Source organism: Lampris incognitus, chromosome 16, assembly GCF_029633865.1.
Source record: "Lampris incognitus isolate fLamInc1 chromosome 16, fLamInc1.hap2, whole genome shotgun sequence".
Lineage (NCBI taxonomy): Eukaryota > Metazoa > Chordata > Actinopteri > Lampriformes > Lampridae > Lampris > Lampris incognitus.
Genome location: NC_079226.1, coordinates 10,178,332 through 10,198,143, shown reverse-complemented (window position 1 = coordinate 10,198,143; position 19,812 = coordinate 10,178,332).

The window sequence follows — 19,812 nt, the reverse complement described above, 5'->3', positions numbered from 1 at the left end:
AGGTTCAGGGGGAAATGGAGTCTGAACTCTGAAAATCTGTGAGCATGAAAAGAGAGAGCGTGAAAGAGACAGATAAGCAGAGGAGCAGAGGGAGAGTTGGGGGAAAAATATCTGAACCTCACCATCCAACGGAAAATAAAATTGTCTGCATAGCTTATAAATGTTAATCGTTATCCAGTAAGTGCGCGGAAGCTCTCCTAATCTAAAACTTCAAATAACACAAGTACAACCTAAAGGGATGCCAGACTTTCCACAGCACAATATTTTGCCTAATCTCTGGCGATAACTCGAGGTACATTGGACCAATATGCTACTCGGCACTGTTGTATCGTGCTACATGTCAGTCTACTCAAATGCACATTATTGTTGCAGTATTGAATGGCAACAGTTTACATACACAACAACTTGTCTATCATATGTCTTAAGCCGCATTCAGACATGATGCAGCTCGGGCAACTCGTTGGCAGACTCAATTCAGTTTCTATGCGAGCGAGCGACACAGGACACACTTGGGGCTATCACTATGATGGGCAAGGCCGCGACCTGTAAAAAGTTGAGATATGCTGAACTTTTGAGTAGTATGAGCAACACATCGCCTGGCAACAAACAGCCAATCCCATTCAACCGTCTCGCTTACCTACCATGCTGAAACCACAAACCAAACTTTGGTTCCGACTTCCCAGTTCCCGCTAGAACAAACAAGAATGAGAGGCTCACCGCTTATGGTCAGTAGACTCCTGGTTTTATACAGTTTTCAGATAGCAGGATCATCACACTAAAATAGACACGATGAAGAAACGGGTCCGCGGTGGTGTAGCGGTCTAAGCATCGGCTTTGCGTCGATGCAGTTGCCCACTGGGGACCGGGGTTCGCGCCTCGGTCTCGTTAGATCCGACTATGGCCAGACTCGATGAAGCAGCAATAATTGGCAACGCTGTCTTCAGGAGGGGGGTGGAGTCGGCTTGTGTTTGTCACATGAATGCGTCTCTGTGTGTGTCGGAAAAAGCAGTGGTTCGGCCTGCGTTCGCCTTGTCACAAAAGTGGTGAGGCGTCTTCTTCGAGACTGCCGGCCGGAGAGATGCAGTTGGCGAACGCATGCAGTATGAGGGTGGGTGTTTGAACTAAAATACGGATCGATTGGCCACTAAATTGGGAGAAAAAGGGGAAAATCAGAAATAAATGTGTATATATATATATATATATATATATGATGAAGAAAGAGGTGATTCATGAATACATTATCTCATTTCATCTCATCATCAGCCACTTCTTTGGGGTCAGGTCGCAGTGGCACCAAGCTAAATAGGGCACACCAGACGTCCCTCACCCCAGCAATGCCCTCCAGCTCCTCCTGGGGGACCCCAAGATGTTCCCAGGCCAGATTGGACCTGTAGTCCCTCCAGCGAGTTCTGGGTCTACCTTGGGGTCTCCTCCCACTTAGACGTGCCCGGCAAACCTCCCAATGAAGGCACCCAGGAGGCATCCTAATCAGATGCCCGAACCACCTCAACTGGCTCCTTTCGATGTGAAGGAGCACCAGCTCTACTCCGAGCTCCTCACCCTATCTCTAAGGCTGAGCCCAGACACCCTACGGAGGAAATTCATTTCAGCCGCTTGCATCTGCGATCTCACCCTTTCGGTCACTACCCAAAGCTCATGACCATAGGTGAGGGTTGGAATGAAGTTTGACTGGTAAATTGAGAGCTTTGCCTGCCGGCTCAGGTCCCTCTTCACCACAACGGTCCGGTACAATGTCTGCATTACTGCTGATGTTGCACCAATCTGCCTGTCGATCTCCCGCTCCATCCTACCCTCACTCGTGAACAAGACCCCAAGATACTTGAACTCCTTCACTTGAGGCAACAACTCATCCCCAGAATACCCTCCGAGAATCACCACCTTAACGTGGTGGAGGGGTTTGGGTGTCCCGGTGATCCTGGCAGCTGTGTTGTCGGGGGCAATAGCTCCTGGTAGGGTCTCCCAAGGCAAATTGCTTCCAGGAGAGGGGCCAGACTAAGAGTACTTCCCTACAAACCCAATGAAATTACAACAGCAGAACTACAGCACCTTGTCCGGAAAGGGAAACTGGGGCCCCGTCCTGGAGCCAGACCTGGGAAGGGGAGCTCGCCGGTAAGCATCTGGTGGCCAGGCCTTGGCCCATGGAGCCCGGTTGGGCCCAGCGCAAAAAAAGCAACATGGAGCTACTATCTCGTGGACCCTTCTCCCATGGGGATGAGTATTGGGGTAGGGTGCAGGGCAGCAGCAAAGGCAGGGACAGGGGCGTGCTGACTTCCGGTATTGCAGACTGGTGCTCAGGACATGGAAATGAATGGATTATGTAGATTAGATTCTATGATAGATTATATATGAATTGTTGAATATTGTATGCACACTGACAAAGCAAAAACAAATGGAGTGATTACAAGTTACCAAGTGATTACCAAGTTTGGAGTGAGGAAGCCCACCTCACGACTGCAGGACTGCTTTGGAAGCACAGACTGGGAAGTGTTTGCACAGGGAGCAGACTTAGAGGAATACAATTCAGCCGTCCTGGCCCACATTCACTTCTGTACTGAGACAGCACAAACCACCAAAACCATCAAGGTATTTCAAACCAGAAGCCATGGCTAGACAGGAATGTGCGGTCTCTGCTCAGGGCTCGAGATGCTGCCTTCAGGACAGGTGACATGCTGGCCTACAAAAATGCCCGGAGGGACTTACAGAAGGGCATTAGAGAGGCTAAATCCAGGTACAAGCAGTGCATTGAGGGGCACTTTACACACAACAACAACCCCCAGAGCATGTGGAGAGGTATTAAAAATAACAGATTACAAATGCTGCACCCCACACATCACCCGTGGCAGTGCACTCCCCGACACGCTTAACCAGTTCTTTGCGTGCTTTGAAATGCAGAACAGCGGAGTGAGGGCCTAAATGACCTTGTCCAAGGAAGAACATGCACTGGTCCTTCAGTACCATCAGGTGAAATCCACCCCGAGGAGAATCGATATCGCCAAAGCGGCAGGACCAGATAGAGTGTCGGGCCACACACTGAAGACATGCGCTGACCAACTAACAGGGTGTTCACCGACATCTTCAACCTCTCCTTACAACAGGCTGTAGTCCCCACCGGCTTTAAATCCACCACCATTGTACCTGTACCCAAGAAGACAGCAGTCAACTGCCTCAATGACTATCGCCCAGTTGCCCTGACCCCAGTTATTATGAAGTGCTTTGAGAGGATTATACTTGCTCACATCAAGGACATCATCCCCACAGATCTGGACAGCCACCAATTTGCCTATTGGGGGAATAGATCCATGGAGGACGCAGTCTCAATTACACTTCATACAACCCTATCCCACCTGGAGCATCCAAACACATATGTTAGGATGCTTTTTACTGACTTCAGCTCCACTTTCAATATGATAACCCCCCCTTAAACTGGTACACAAACTCAGCAACCTAGGATTAACCATCTCACTCTGTTCATGGATTATGGACTTTCTCACTCACAGACCACAAAATGTCAGGATAGGTAACCATACATCATCAACCCTCATCCTGAACAGGGTACCAGCAAGACGGTGTGCCACAGGGCTGTCTGCTCAGCCCAGCCCTCTTCACCCTTTTCACCCACGATTGTCCCCCCATTCACTCCTCCAACACTATAGTGACGTTTGCTGATGACACCACTATAGTGGGACTCATGACCTACAACGAGGAGACACACTATAGAGAGGAGGTCCAACATCTGGCTCGGTGGTGTTCAGACAATAACCTGATCCTGAACACCAGTAAAACAAAGGAGATCATTGTGGACTGTAGGAGATCCAGGAAGACCACCCCACCCCCACTGCACATAAATGGTTTAGAGGTGCATATTGTGGATAACATCAAATTCCTGGGAATCCACATAACTAAAGAACTCACACGGTCACTCAACACCTCCCACCTGGTGAAGAAAGCACAACAGAGGCTTTTCTTCCTCAGGAAACTTAAACAAGCCGGTCTCCCCTCTCAGCTGCTGGTCAACTTTTAAAGAAGCACAATAGAAAGCATCCTCTGTCAATGTGTCACAGTGTGGTATGCCAGCTGCACAGCCAAGAACAGGAAGGACTTGGCCCGGGTGGTAAAGACAGCACAGAGGATCGTGGGAGCTGTGCTCCCAGACCTGGATGCTGTGTATGCTGGCCGCTTACAGAAGAAAGCCGGCAACATCAGCAAAGACACAACCCACCTAGGTCACTGTCTGTTTGTTTCCCTGCCATCTGGGAAAAGATACTGCACCGTCAAAACCCAGACTAACAGACTGAAGAACAGCTTCTTCCCCAGAGCTGTAGCCTCCATCGCCCCCCCAACCCCCCCCCCCCCCACACACACACACACGCCTGCCTATAGCTGCTGAGGACTAACTGCTACTAAAGCCGCTGCAATATGAACAACTATGTGCAATAATCCCATGCACTATTTTGAACTTTAAAAGCCACTGCTATCTTTTATTGTCTCGTTATCATTTTTTGCTACCTCACTTATTTTTTACGGCCTCGCTTGTTTATACTAATGTTGCTTGTCCTTGTTTTTATCTTGTTTTGTTTTTTTGGTAAATCATTTACCCTGTCTAGTGCTGCTGGTCTGAGAGTCACCAAATGTAATTTCATTGCGAGCGCACAATAACAATAAAGTATCTTATCTCATCTCATCTTACAAGAGGTCCCGGCTGTCCTCGTTTCATGTCTCGCAACAAATGTCACCGAGACAGGTCGCTGGTAATCTATCATTTTGGGCAACAAAAGTAACTGATTCTGACATTTCAAATCTACCTCTTATTTTTATCTTTGAATTGTTGTTGTTGTTGGTGGCGTTGTTACATTCTGCCATTTTTTTACGATCTGATAGATGAAGGAATGTGTGATCTGCTGGCCTGGATGCTCAACGACAAAAGATTTTTCACATCATATATCGTCATGTGACACACAAAGTACACTTGGGCACCAGTATAGACATTCAGTGGATGTTCCATAGACTCTAATGTTGAACATTCAGCCTCATTTATGAATATTAATGACATACAGTTTAGGTATTAGTTGAGGATAGCGTTAGGTGGTGGTTGTGTTTAGGGTTACGGTTAGGTTTTCTTTGGACCCAAAAGCAGATACAGACACTAGGTTGGAGGTAAAGATAATAATACTAATACTAATAATAAAAACTTCATATCGCACGATGAAGGCGTACAAGTTTAAATACTTGGGGTCAACTGTCCAAAGTAACGGGGAGTGCAGAAAAGAGGTGAAGAGGAGAGTGCAGGCAGGGTGGAGTGGGTGGAGAAGAGTGTCAGGAGTGATTTGCAACAGAAGGGTACCAGCAAGAGTTAAAGGGAAGGTTTACAAGATGGTAGTGAGACCAGCTATGTTTTATGGTTTGGAGACAGTGGCACTGATGAAAAGACAGGAGGGGGAGCTGGAGGTGGCAGAGTTGAAGATGCTGATTTTCATTGGGAGTGACGAAGAAGGACAGGATTAGGGACGAGTATATTAGAGGGACAGCTCAGGATGGACGGTTTGGAGCAAAAGCAAGATTGAGATGGCTTGGACATGTGTGGAGGAGAGATGCTGGGTATATTGGGAGAAGGATGCTGAATATGGAGCTGCCAGGTAAGAGGAGAAGAGGAAGGCCAAAGAGGAGGTTTATGGATGTGGTGAGGGAGGACAAGCAGGTGGCTGGTGTGACAGAGGAATATGCAGAGGACAGGAAGAGATGGAAACGGATGATCCGCTGTGGCGCCCCCTAACGGGAGCAGCCGAAAGTGCTAGCAGAGATTTATATCGCACCTTTCAAAACAACGTTACAAGATGAGGATTTATTGTAGACGGTAAAAGGTGGCTGGTGAAGGTGTGGATAGTTGGCTGATTGGAACGGCTGTCCAGGGAGACGGTCTGGAAAGGTGAGGCCAGGCTGAGCAGACGAGCTGGCAATCCAGCCGGTTTAGTACAACCCAATACTGCTCCACTGTGTAAATTTTGATGTTGTTGTACGTGTTAAGCAAATTGCTAATCAAATAGTCTGTTTAGGGTCACCAAAATCCCCCCCTTGTTCACTTTATCACTATTCCCTACATCATTAACACTAGGTAGTTCACTGTACAGGGAGTAGTAAACTGAGATTTCTGAAGCACACGAATGACAGAATTATCTGTTCCATCACTGAAAGGTACAGCGTCAGTTTTTTTGTTGCATTTTGGGAACTTTTGGGGTACAATACACTACCAAAATGTCACGCTGAAAATTGAGACGCTGAAATAAAATAGGGGAAGGTCGAAATAATTCACTTGCCTGGAAGTAGGGTGTCATTTTGAACAGTCATGGTCTCAACTATGCCCTGCGTTCCTCTTTGTCAATACAAGTCAACCGTGTTTGACACGCGTCACCGTAACTGGACACTTTTTTTGTTTACTTTGTTAATAATTTGTGCAATTGCCTTTGCATTTAACTTGTAAAACTCACATAAAGTAAGAAACATTTTTAATATTTTTGGCTTTCTTCCATATAAATGGGGTCATGTTAAAGTGTAACTCCTCCCCCAGGTCTAAGCCTAACTCCGCCCACTGCATAATTTTGAAAAATGCTAAAAAGTGAGCAGGGGTCTGGGGGTGGATGTGGTTGTGTGAGGCAGGAGTAGTTGGGCCCGGCGCGTGTCCAGAGTCGCTGCCGCACACCGCCGTGGTGCCCTCCACTGGCTTTGCCTTCCAGCATGGCGTCAGACACCACCCCACGACGTGGATGAGCTGCAGACAGAAGGGGTAGCCGAGTCCCCCTCTGATTAGAGGGCGTTAACATTCTTCTTTTTTAACATTTCATGACGTAGATAAATCGTCATTTTCAACCCATGAAATGCCTATTTTTATACATTTGTTGAGACATTTTATTAACACCAGCGCTGATGTGTTTTATCACCGTACAGTCGTATCATTTAGTTTACAGCTCAAAAATCACATTTGTGTTTGGTACCTCTTTAAAAAGATCATGCAGAAGCAGAGCATGTGTGCTTTGAATATTTGTCATAGGAGGCAGTTGTTTCACGATTTAGAGGAATTTGGACAAAGTGGACACAATAATCAAATTTGTTTTAAGAAATCTCGTCAGGACCCGTCCTTCTTTCTCTTACACACCCACACATCAGTTTCTCTACCTGGAATGCTTCAAAGAGGGCAGGCCATCTTTCCTTAAATTCTGCAACCCGCAGGGACTGGGCGACCACTTCCCGTCTTCTCCAGCTGCATGTTTTGGCCATCATGTAATTTATATCCTTTCTCTTTCTGGCTTCAATAAGTTCAGGTCTTACACCCTCAAGTGTGTCATCCATCTCACCAGTTGGGTGCGGGGGAGATAATTAATTTCTGCCTTCCTTGGTTTCTTGGACATTTTTTGCAGCTTTTCTGTTACCCTCATTTTGTTTCAGTAAGTTTACCCGGAGGTCACGGCTTCCCAGTACTTTATGTTTTGTCCGGTAGTTTCCACATTTGTGTTTCAGGCTTTGCCGCCACCCATAACATCCATTAAAAGAGCCAGGTTCCTTCAAGCAGGTCTGCTTCTCGATTAGCGCTTGTGCTACTGCAGACCTCCTGGCATAATTGGGATAAGTAGGAAAAGATTGCCTCTGCCAGGTGCTCCAGAATGCCACGTTTGACAGTTGGTGATGTCAGTGGTGTACCAACTCTTGAACAAATCTCACTGCATTGTCTCACAACATGCTCACTATTGTGGGAGAAAGTTGGAATGCGAAACACAGCAGGGTGTGGATCCTGCCTTTCTGAAGGAGGAGGGCTCAGAATCACAGGGTCTTGTGAATCCACCGAGTGTGTATCACACACATCATATGTACCGGGGGTGCCCTCCTGGGGGACAATGGTTTGTGTTACACACACATCTTTAATGTGTTTTTATCTTTCAGGTCATCTGTAGAGATTAGGGTGATGAGGTCGTCAAAGTCCTTATCTCTGTACTGAAGACTTATTTCTGTGGTAATGGAATGACCGTCTTTGATAACTTCAACCAACGCATTCACAGCTGAGGTTATGTCACCATTGAGGAGTGTGTTTCTTGATTTCATGACCAATGAGGACCCAGAGTCTCACAGTTTGTTCCATACTTGCAGGTAAAAAGGAGATAAAGAAGAAACCGTTATGATACTGTGGTGCTCAGCACTGGAGGCAGTATAGGCTGACAAAGGACAAACATCAATAAGGTTCTGTTGTTTGATAAGAGATACGTGGCCTGTGTTCTCTAAATGAAATACCAGATAGTGTTCATCGTGCCAGGAAATCTGTGTTTTCACAATGAAATGTACACTTTATCCAAGAAAGGCAATCTGCACAATCTCTGCACAATCAGGAAGAGCAGCAGTACAACCATAGGCCACCATCATGGCTTTAGAGCAGGGGTCGGCAACCTTTTTGCCATGAAGTGCCAATTTGAAATGTTCGGTGAATTAGTGTGCCATATCAACATTTTTTTAAGATCTCAATCAGGACATTGTAATGAACATTTTTATTAATCTTGTTCATCAGCAATAAACATATGCATTACAGAAAGTAAGGGAGAGGTTTGACACAGGAGCAAGTTTCACTGTTTACTTAAGTCTGCTACTCACTCACAATGCATGTGCACATCCCCCTCAAAAAACAACAGCTATTATCACGGCAACCTATCATTTCAAAATGCTGCTTTCAATTCACTAATTTACCAAGTGCATTCCGAGCAAAAAGGGAGATTCAAGTGTAACAAACAGAAATACCAGTAGGCTACTATACAAGAATGCTGCCATCCTCATGAGAACATCTACATCCGAGTTGGGGGAAAAAGAGATGAACAGCTAGCCTACATGCAAACCCAAGTGTAGGCTACTACAAATAAACATGCCCACCAGTCAGTGTGATCCCTGGCCCTGCTTTGCTTTGCTGAGATCCTTTATCTCGGGATTGTAGTTGGTCACTTGAAGTTGCACACATGCTTCGGAGTGGTGGGTTGTCAGACAACTGCGGGAGGGGCTGAGCACGTACTTCATGTGCGAGAATATCTGCTCACAGAGGTACGTTGGTCCGAAGACTGTCAGCAAAGCCACTGCAGCATTCCGGAGACAGCTGAACTTCTCCGGTGCAGATGCCCTGCAGGTGAGGATGCAGGTTCCATGATGCTGCACTGCCGTGGTTTCTAGTGGTTTTCGTAGCACTGCAAAATTGGTCACCCACAGTGTTGAACTCTTCAGCTCAATCAGCTGCATTTCCATGTCCTGTGTGTGCAACCAGTCTATCAGAGATAAGTCCCACTCATGTCAATCAGAGCTGTCGGGCTTGATCAAGAAAGAGAACATGGGTCCATACTTCTAAAAGTCCTGAAATCGTGTTGTGAACTCCGACTCAAGCTCGCGCATGTATTCGCCTAGTTCAGCAGTATTGCTGCTGATGTTGTGCTGTGAGGGCAGCTCCCTTACATGTCTGAAGTAGCGGAAGGTAGGTGGAGGTAGCAACGTCTCTTGAAAAGAGTACTAGCTTGCCGACAAAAGCCGTCCATGTTTCGAACATGTCCAAAACAGTTTGTCCTGCACCTTGCAGCTGGAGATTGAGCAAGTTGAGGTGTCACGTAATATCCCTGAGAAACACAAGTTTCACAAGCCACTTCTCTTCCTCTAGTTCGGGGTAGTCTTGGCCTTTTTCAGCCAAGAAGGCCTTGATGGCATCAAAGCAGCCGACAAACCGCACCAAAACCTTTCCGCAGCTTAGCCACCTAACCGCTGCGTGGAGAGGGATATCTTTGTAAGCGCAGTCCATTTCCTCGAGCAGGGACTGGCCGAACCACTGCTTTTTCCGACACACAGAGACCCATTCATGTGACGAACACAAGCCGACTCCACCCCGCTCCCGAAGACAGCGTTGCCAATTATTGCTGCTTCATCGAGTCCGGCCATAGTCGGATCTGACGAGACCGGGGCGCGAACCCCGGTCCCCAGTGGGCAACTGTATCGACACAAAGGCAATGCTTAGACCGCTACACCACCACGGACCCCGTAAAATCTGATTTTGACATCTTTGCACATAGGTTTTCTTGGTGAATCATGCAGTGGAGTTTCATGATGGGGTGACCAACTTCTTCCTCGATTAATCTGACAGCTCCCCTCTGTTTCCCGACCATGGCAGGAGCGCCATCTGTTGTCACTGCGAAGATCTTCCTGATGTCAATTCCTTGCTCCTCAAAATGTTCCTTAAACACCTTGGCTATGTCCTCACCTTTTGTTGTCTCAGACATTGGCTTTAAGCAGCAGAGCTCCTCTCTTACAGCCGAATCATCACAATATCTTGCCATGACTGCCAAACGTGGCATGTCATTTACTTTGGTGCTCTCGTCAAGGGCTCTGCTAAACACCACCGCATCTTTCAGCCCAGCTGTTTGCTGCTCGTTGACATTACATCCCATCTCCTTGATGCGCCGCTCTACCGTTCTAGCTGACATGGGAATGTCCTGTATTCTTGCCTTGATTGCTTCGTTGTTTGGTAGGCCATCAAACAGAACATCTGAGGTACATAGAAAAGCCTCCTTGATATAATCACCATCAGTGAACGGCTTTCCATGTTTAGCAATACAGTGAGCAATGTGATAGCTCGCTTCGGTCGCATGGTTTTTAGCTGTTCCAGCGGCAAAGAGTTTGAGGTGGCTAGCTTGCTTTCCATAACTGGACACCGCACGTCGGATGGATTCTGCCTTGTCTGCCTGATCCTTGAAAGTTTTCTCTTGCTTTGTCTCAAAATGGCGTTTAACACTTGACGTTCGGCAAACAATGTTTTCAAAACAAAAAGCACACACAGCACGGTCCTTCTGAGCAACAAAACCATACTCCTCTGTCCATGAGGGATGGAAAGGCCGAATGTCTCTTTTAGCTTTCTTAGCTATCGGGGCTGCCATAGTGCCATTACCGATCTTGAACCGCTGCATTAGAATATGAGTGGGAGGCGAATTTTCGAAACGTATGATGGCAGGGGAAGGTTAACTAATATTCATGAGAAGCGCTACCTAATTGGCCGCTGAAACGTGGCCACTCTGACGTTCGAGCGGGAGACATCAGGCCGTGAGCGAAAGGCCGTGCAGTCAATGCACCTGCGAGGCGAATTAAACATTTCTTCAAAAAAAAAAAAAATTCACTCTCTTGCCCGCGTGCCAATGATTATGCTGCCACGTGCCAATGGTGGCACGCATGCCATAGGTTGCCGACCCCGGCTTTAGGGTATCTGGTTCCCTAGAAGGTAACCATGTCAGCCAGCTGTACATAAGACTGCCATGGAGACAAGACACCTGATCGGCTCCTTAACATCTGCATGCAGAACATCTAGTGGCACTAATGTTACTATTACAACACTCGGAGCAGGCACGTCTGTTATGGAATGCAGGTGGTGGGCAATCATAAGCTGATGCTTTGTAGCCAATGGTAGAATTATGTTCTTAAAGCTGCCAGTATGCCTGACAATCCGTTTAAAGTAGCTGTGTTTGACCTCAAATCTAATTTTCCAGAAAGCTACTGCTGGTCCAAAAGCTTTTAGTAAAGCAGGATAATGTTCAAAAAAGTGGTGCTTTGGGATTACTTTTTTTTATAAGGATATACTTCCAAGAATCTGCGTTGGTGTTCGGAAATTGTTGAGTCAAGATAGGCAATTCTTTCGTCATCATGGATTGGGGCAAAAACAAGTTCAGTAATGTCTTTTAAAAGACATGAGCAGAAGCCAGGCAGAATAATTCAGGGGTGTTCTGTGCCCAATAATGAATGGCATTAGTCACATAAGAGTCCAGTTTTCATGTGCATTCCCTCCAAATGCATTTCATTTTGAGAAGGTTGCGGGTACTAACTGAGGACAATCACTTTTGTCAGCCCATTTATATAGAAACTGTCTGATGGTACCGTTAAGTTCTCTATGAGTAAAATATTTCTTTGAAATGGAAGTCACTGAAGCACAGATCTAATTCCAAGGGAACAATGCCCTCGAAAATGTCATGCAATATGTTAGGTGGGTAGCCAGAGACACAGTGGAAGTAGCTCAGATTTTCAGTCAACGGGCAAGCCTTTTTTTTAGTCTGTAACAGTGTGTCAAAGCAGGGTTTCCTTTAACAGTCAGTAAATGACTGACATGCTACTTTTTGGTGCGAGCAGGAAAAGCACATAACCTCATTTCCTTTCTTTGGAATTCTGATTGCTCTCTAAGGCAAAATCTGCATATGAATAGTCCAAAAAAATTTCCACAAGTCCGCTGATTTAGTGTGCCCCAAGAGCATCAGCGACTACACCCAACACAGTCCCTTTCACATTTTGCCCAACACTGGAAATAAAGATGCCATCACGCTCGAAGATAGCAAGGTCTCTTAACAAAGGTTCAAGCACTTCAGTGTAACCAAATCTTTTGCTATGAACTCCTTTGCATAAAAACACCAGTAGATAGACATGACGGAGAGGTTTTGCCCAACACCCACACAGCTGTAATTTTATGCTTTTTCCAGTGGGTTACAAACCTCAAAATCATCTATGTACAGTACAACCGCAATCAATAGTTCTTCAAAATAAAAGGAATTCTCTATAAAATGTACTATTGTGATATGGTCTATATTTAGTAGATGATGACAGGTCCTGTTCTCTACTCAGAGCTTTTTCTCTAAGATGTTATTTTTTTCAGAATCTGAAGCAAGGTCTGAAGAATTGGGACATACTGGTAACTTCTCATTTGGTTCAAGGATATATTCAACTGGTTCAACAACTTCAAATGTTTCTTCAAAATACTGTCTTCTTCTGAATGATGAGGAAAGAGGACCACCGCCACTTAATGCTGTACTTAAGGGATTGGATTTGCACAATTCTTCCACTAGAGAATCAACAAACTGTTCATCAATAGTGTGGGTATTGCTCTTTAAAGGTGAAACAATTTTATCTTTTATGGCAGTTTTGGGTGCAGAATTTGATATGAAGAGAAGCTCCTCTACCAATTCATCAACGCACTGAAGCAAAACATTATAAACACTTTCCAATTTCACCACTTAGCATTCTGCCATAATGCCGTTTTACTTGCCTCCTCGGTGGTCTCTGTCTGCATGTAGCATTCTAGTAGATTTAAGCCGGTCCACTTTGTGAAACTGGATCGGTTCTTTGTAGATGTCCACAGAGATATCTACCAAGACTCACACAAACTTCCAGATATACCATCATCTTTTCGTTCATTTCTAGACTTTTTGTTCCGTTTTTATTTTTGTCTATAAAGTACAGTATTAGAATTATATCTTTATTATCATCAAGATAAGGTGTGATTATTGATATTGTTGTGAGTTTTCTGTCAGATTATAGTGGCAATAGATAGCTATTCAAAGCTTTTTTTTTAAATTTTGGTATACTTTATTAATTATTAATTATATTTATTAGGCCCTGTGATAGCCAGGTGGCCTGTCCTGGGTGTCTCCCCGTCTGCCGTTCAATGACTGCTGGCATAGGCTCCAGCATCCCCACGACCCTGAGGGCAGGGTGAGCTGTTTGGATAATGGACTGGACTTTCCAATTTCAATAACAGGGATGTTATGCTCCATAATCACACGAGCTTCACTCTTCAGACTGCACATCTGAGCTTGTTAATGCTTAATCAGCATCACTGTGATCATTCTTGTCTTCAGAGGCTTCAACATCAGGTTCTTTAAGTGTTTCCCTACACTGCTCTTGAGAGAAAATACCTGGTCTGAAATCCTGTGAAGTATGAAGAGTATGCTTCCTGTGTTTGCGTGTCGCAAAAGTCCCATATACATTTGTTTGGTGATCGCACCCTGCACAGACACACTTTCAGATGTGTTCAAAATAATCCTTTTCAGATCCTTTACAGATCGGCAGGTGAATGAAAGAATTACTTGTGGTCGTGATTGAACTTCCACATGATGTCTTGATAAATGAGAGCAGATGGCAGTCCAGCTTTGAAAAGAGCATGGGCAGTCACATGTATACAGGGCAAGGCATGGTTCCATGATGCAGTCGATAATGCTTTAAAAAAAATCACCTTTTGTAGGGCTAAAGTGGTACATAATTTACATGTCCATTCCATGTCATTGACAAAATAGTACCCCCTGCCTGTTTGATATGATCAATGACAGCCATTAAGATTAGAACTTATACAGAGACATGCATTGCAAAAACCTCTGATACATCTACTTAAGTCTGACACGCTTACCGTGCACCCGAATATGAGACACCAAGGTAGGTAGGGGCAAGGTGTCTTCGCTGTCTTCATATCAGATGAGGTTTGATGGTCTTCTGAAGAAGCAATTAAAATGACAAAACAGTGATGTTAATGGTATGAGTCAAGAACATCTTTAATTTTAATTTAACGTTTTGTCACTTGAACACATAATTTAAAATGTAAAAGTATTACACTAGGTTAGGTTAGTATTAGAATATTAGTTTGGGTAAGATCACACCGACAAATGCGAGGCACAGATTAATGCACAGCATCATTATTCCTTTAATTTTGCACTATACACTTACACATTTCTGCTCGGACTTAACAATGTCAATGTTCTTATCTTTTGGAATGGTAAAGAAAGTGAATGTGAAAGTGAGAATTAACAATGATTGTAAAATCAACTACTTTTTGTTTCTGGTATCATTAAAACCCAGCACATGTGTAAAATTAGGGAAAGTCCTGTAATATGAAGTTGATAAAACGTCATATTTTTTACCTAATGAGAACTATATTCAATTGCAATCATTGTTTGGGTTTTTCACAGCTACTATAAACTGCAGCATAACACAAAGTCCCACAGCGTAATTTTATTCTGAATAAGACAAATCTGGCTTTCAGAGGCTGTTTAAGGAATGCATATCCTCAGTCCATATTCTGCACTATAGTCCCCTTTTGGCATGTTCTATAAAGTGCATGCCAAAAGGGTGAAAGTGAAATTGGTCGACCAGCAGTTGCAACGTTGCACATTTCTGGACGGTACGCAGATATAAATTAACTGCCAATTAACCTACATATTACTAATTCACACAACTATTTCTGCCACTATTTCTATTCACAATAAATGCTGATTATATAGCCATTAAACCCTGTTAAAAAAAGATGGAATCTGCAAGCTGTAGCTCACAAGGTTGGATAGAGGCGGTGCAATATTTTTTTTCCCCAAAGCCTGTGTGATCAATATTAGGAAACTCAAGTCACTTCCATATTAACACAGAAGGACTTATTTTGTCGGGGTGGTCGGCTGCTAAGCACAACGTCCACGACCCTTCACCAATCCCAGTATTCCTGCTGGGCTCCACCATCAGCTGGGTTTGAACATGCCACCGCAGTAATGGCGCCGGCGACGCATAAATCAGCCGTGGGCCCGTCGAGGCAGCGGACACAAGAACAGCAAACAGTCACTTTCACTGCGACTTGGTGGACGAACACATACAAACTGAATACTTGCTGGTCTTGCCTGGAGTTTCACTCCTTATCATATCCGTGCACAAGTGCAGCGGCCGGAGGACGCTCGGACGGGAACGGGCCCAGACTTGCTGCGCGTCAAACGTTACGGAGCAAGCACTTCCGTTCACATTTGTGAAATTAATTCAAGTGTAATAAATTTCAATTTAATTATAGAAAATAATGAGTTTTTTTGTTGTTGTTGCAGTTTTTACTTGTTTTTTTCTCTCCCCAACGGACTATCTTACCTTCTTCCCGAATTCGCGCGTTTACCCATGATTCATAGCGGAAGCCGGTTTTGGTCTTCCGGTTGATCACACGTTTGCGTGGCTACCAGGGACGCTGTAAAAGCCGGGGTTTAGCCGTGGATGAGGTACAGATGGCAAGGTGCAGTGACTCCCCACCTTCTCTCATAACCTTATAAAGGGGACGTTAATGGGACTTTCCTAGGACGTTTATTTACTTTTGTGCACACATACATAATAGTATTGTGACGTGCATGGATAAGTAGACACGCTAGTCCTTGGCTAACGGGTCGGACCCTTTAGTCCAGTGTTTCTCAACCGGGGGTCCGCGGACCCCTAGTGGTCCGTGGTGTAATTGCAAGGGGTCCGTGAAAATAAAATATCTTTAAAAAAAGATCCTATGACATTTATAGAAATAGGATTATTTTACTCAAATGTGACTGAGACCTTTATCTACCTAAACTATAAAGGGTAACAGGACTTTTTTCTCTAATTACATCTGTTTCACAAGTGTAATTTATTGTATTTTAATAAGAGATCTCGCTCCCGTTTGCATTGTTAAAAGTTACTGCATAAAAATTCTGTTTTGTTACATGTATCTGAAAGTTACTGCATAAGAATTCTGTTTTGTTAACTATATCTAAGTTACAACTGAAAGCTCTTATTTTTGCCCCAAAGAGTGAATAAATGCTATAATGCAATTTAAAATGCAGTTTCTACTGTTTCTATCAAATTGCAACCCCCCCCTCCCCCAAGATCAGGTGGAGGGGTCCTCAGGGTAGATCAAAAATACGCAGGGGGTCCAGGACCCCAAAAAGGTTGAGAACCACTGCTTTAGTCGACTGCGGCGATTCCCGGGCTAGCGGGTCGAACCCTTTAGTCGACTGGTTAACGTAGTCATCACCCGTGGTGCGGGCCTGCGAATCGCCGCAGCCGAGACGCGAACCCGGGTCTCCCGCACTATGGGTGACTACGTTAACCAGTCGACTAGGGTCCGACCCCTTAGCCAAGGGCTAGCGAGCCTATTTAACACCACCCCCCTCCTCCGGGATACAGCATCCCCGGCCGGACTGTCACAGCCTGGGATCCCTTCCGATGGCCTTACGGTCCTTCACGAACTCAGCCCGGGAACCGCCACAGCTGGGACGCGAACCCGTGTCTTCTGCACCACAGGTGACAACGTTAACCAGTCGACTAAAGGGTCCGACCCGTTAGCCAAGGTCTAACGTGTCTACTTATTCGTGTACGTTACAATACTTTCGCACTCTTACCTTATTTATTAATGTTTCTATATTTATTTAAAACTTTGTATGCTGCTGGGGTGAGAATGGTGGCAAAAAAGTTTCATCATATTTTGATGTGCAATGACAATAAAGTGTCTATTCTATTCTGTTCTTGGTGTCAATAATTCTTCTTTCCTCGGTTACTCAACTTTTAGATGGATTATGATTTTTGAAGGTGCCATCTTTTTCCTTTGTGCAGGTGGCAACACGCGTGGATGGCGGTAACCGCGGTCACCTGGGGTATGTATGTGACATCGCAGACCCGGACCCCATATCACCGAACATGCTCTTGATGGGGCGGCCTGACCCCTCGCTGCCTCAGGTGGTGTACCCAGAGTCCGATCTGTTGAGCTGTCGTCGATGGAGCACTTTCAGGTCCTAGCTGACCGTTTCTGGTCTACTTTCATCAGGAATGACCTTCCCCGCCTGCAAACCCGCCAAAGTGGCACTCCACTCCAGTCAGCCTCACTGAGGACTCTGTTGTGACGTTAGTCGATCCCCAGCTGCCACGAGCCTTTTGGCCCCTTGAACGTGCCATCAAAGTACACCCCAGTGCTGATGGTCATGTCAGGTCAGCCGATGTGCGGATCCAGGACCGTGTCTACACCAGACCGTTTGCACGGCTGGTCGTCCTGCAAGCCATGCCAGAAGGCGAAGTAGAGGGAAACCCCAGGGCCTCAGCTCCCCCTCGGTAGACTGTTTTCACCTTTCTATGGAGCAAATGTAATGTCTGCATTTGGGGGCGGCTGTTAGAAAGGTTCCACATGGGTGTTTGTGTAGATCACCATCGGTACCACCTCCCATTGTGGGGTGGAACATTCCTCGCTCTCCAGGACAACGTCGACCGAAAACCAGAATACAATGAGAAAATAAAGTGGCTTTCATATACATAAAAACAAGCCCTGTGCAACAAATGTACATTAGACCGGCTCCCCAAACGCAGTTGCTTTGATATCTGCCATCCTTGCTGAGAACTTTTGGCCGGCCGGAAACTGCCCCTCTGTATATCTCTATGATAACCATGCAAAGTCAGCATTTCCTTTCAGAATAGCGTCTGGTCGAATCGTATTACAGTTTTCATTTTACATTACCCAATTTCCCCTCGGGGATGAATAAAGTATTACTGATTCCGATTCAGCCAAAAAAAACAAAAAAACAAAACTGACAATTTTTGCATACTTGTTTTTCAGTAGCACGAACATTCTAGTACAGTAAAAATGCACATCATATGGTTGGTGCTGAGGCTGTAGTGGGGGTATTTGGACACCTCCACTGGACAGGTATGATGTATGGCTGCTGTCAGGCATGAGGTCCACAGCTCTCATTAGCCTCTATTGTTCAGGCTGCCAAGTTCACTTCAGGTCCTGTTTCGAAGCCTATTTTTACCATTAACTGCTGCACAGAATTGAAAGCCTGCCAAGCCGGTGTCAGGGCAGCTCCATCTGAAGCAATGGTAGGCCGAGGTTTCTCCGTCGCAGGCTGAAGGGCTTTAAAAGTACCATATCCACACTACAGCTGATAAGCGGTTCATAAATATACATTAAAAAAATTGTTTTAACTTATAAACGGGCAGACTCAAAAATCAACCAGGCCTCTGAACAGGAGCCAAGGACTGGGCGGATTGGTACTATAGATTATGGCCCGGAGAAAGGTTTCGCTCTTGCGTCTTTAAATTTCTAATCACAAATTACTCCGTCGTACGCAGGCAGGCAACCGGAGGCTTAATCATCTTTCATTTCCGTTTACTTTTGCTTTTTTAGGCAGCAAATGCTTCCCCCCAGGTGAGCAGATATGGAAAGAGGTTTTTACTGGAACAACGGCATCCGAGGCTAATCATCAAACTTATCGAATCTGTTTCAAAGATGATTATTTTTTTGTAAAATTGACACAGAACTGGCGGCACGGTAGTGCAGTGGTTAGCGTGGTCGCCTCCCAGCAAGAAGGTCCTGGGTTCGAGCCCCAGGGTAGTCCAACCTTGGGGGTCGTCCCGGGTTGTCCTTTGCGTGGAGTTTGCATGTTCTCCTCGTGTCTGCGTGGGTTTCCTCCGGGGGCTACGGTTTCCTCCCACAGTCCAAAGCCATGTAGGTCAGGTGCTCGGCCGTACTAAGTTGTCCCTAGGTGTGAATGTGTGTGCATGATTTGGCCCTGTGATGGCCTGGCAGTCTGTCCAGGGTGTCTCCCTGCCTGCCGCATCCCTGTGACCCCGGGAGCATGATAAGCATTTTGGATAATGCATGGATGGATGCAGAACTGGAAATTGCAAACGGACAGAATTTAAGAGCATTTTTTGCTGTCGAAAATACAACAGTAAACACCAGTATTAATATAATTAGCAGTACTACCAGGCACTTGAGAATACGGTCTGCACGAGAATTAGTACAAGATTTCCTTATTTTGCCCATAGATAATGCACTTCAGAGCTGGTGTTACCCCGACACACAGGAAGCTTTTCACTAAAGCCATCGAGGACAGGCATCCACTAATGCATTAGATGGGTTTAACCCTCATATCATGCTGAAAAAAATTACATCCATTATGTTACGGGTCAAACTGACCCACACAGTTGAAATACACTCAAAAACAGCCAACGGATCAGGTCAAAACACTTCATTATGGCTTTGCAGAAAATTCAGAAAGAAGAGCTATGAGATATGATATATGTGATATATAAAGCATATTTCCATAGATGACATTGCTCCTGTTCTTCAGCAACCCCAGTGGCTCCCTGTTAAATACCGTATTGACTTGAGGATCCTGCTCCTCACCCTTTAAGGCCCTTAATAAGCTAGCTCCTTCATATCTTTCTGAGCTC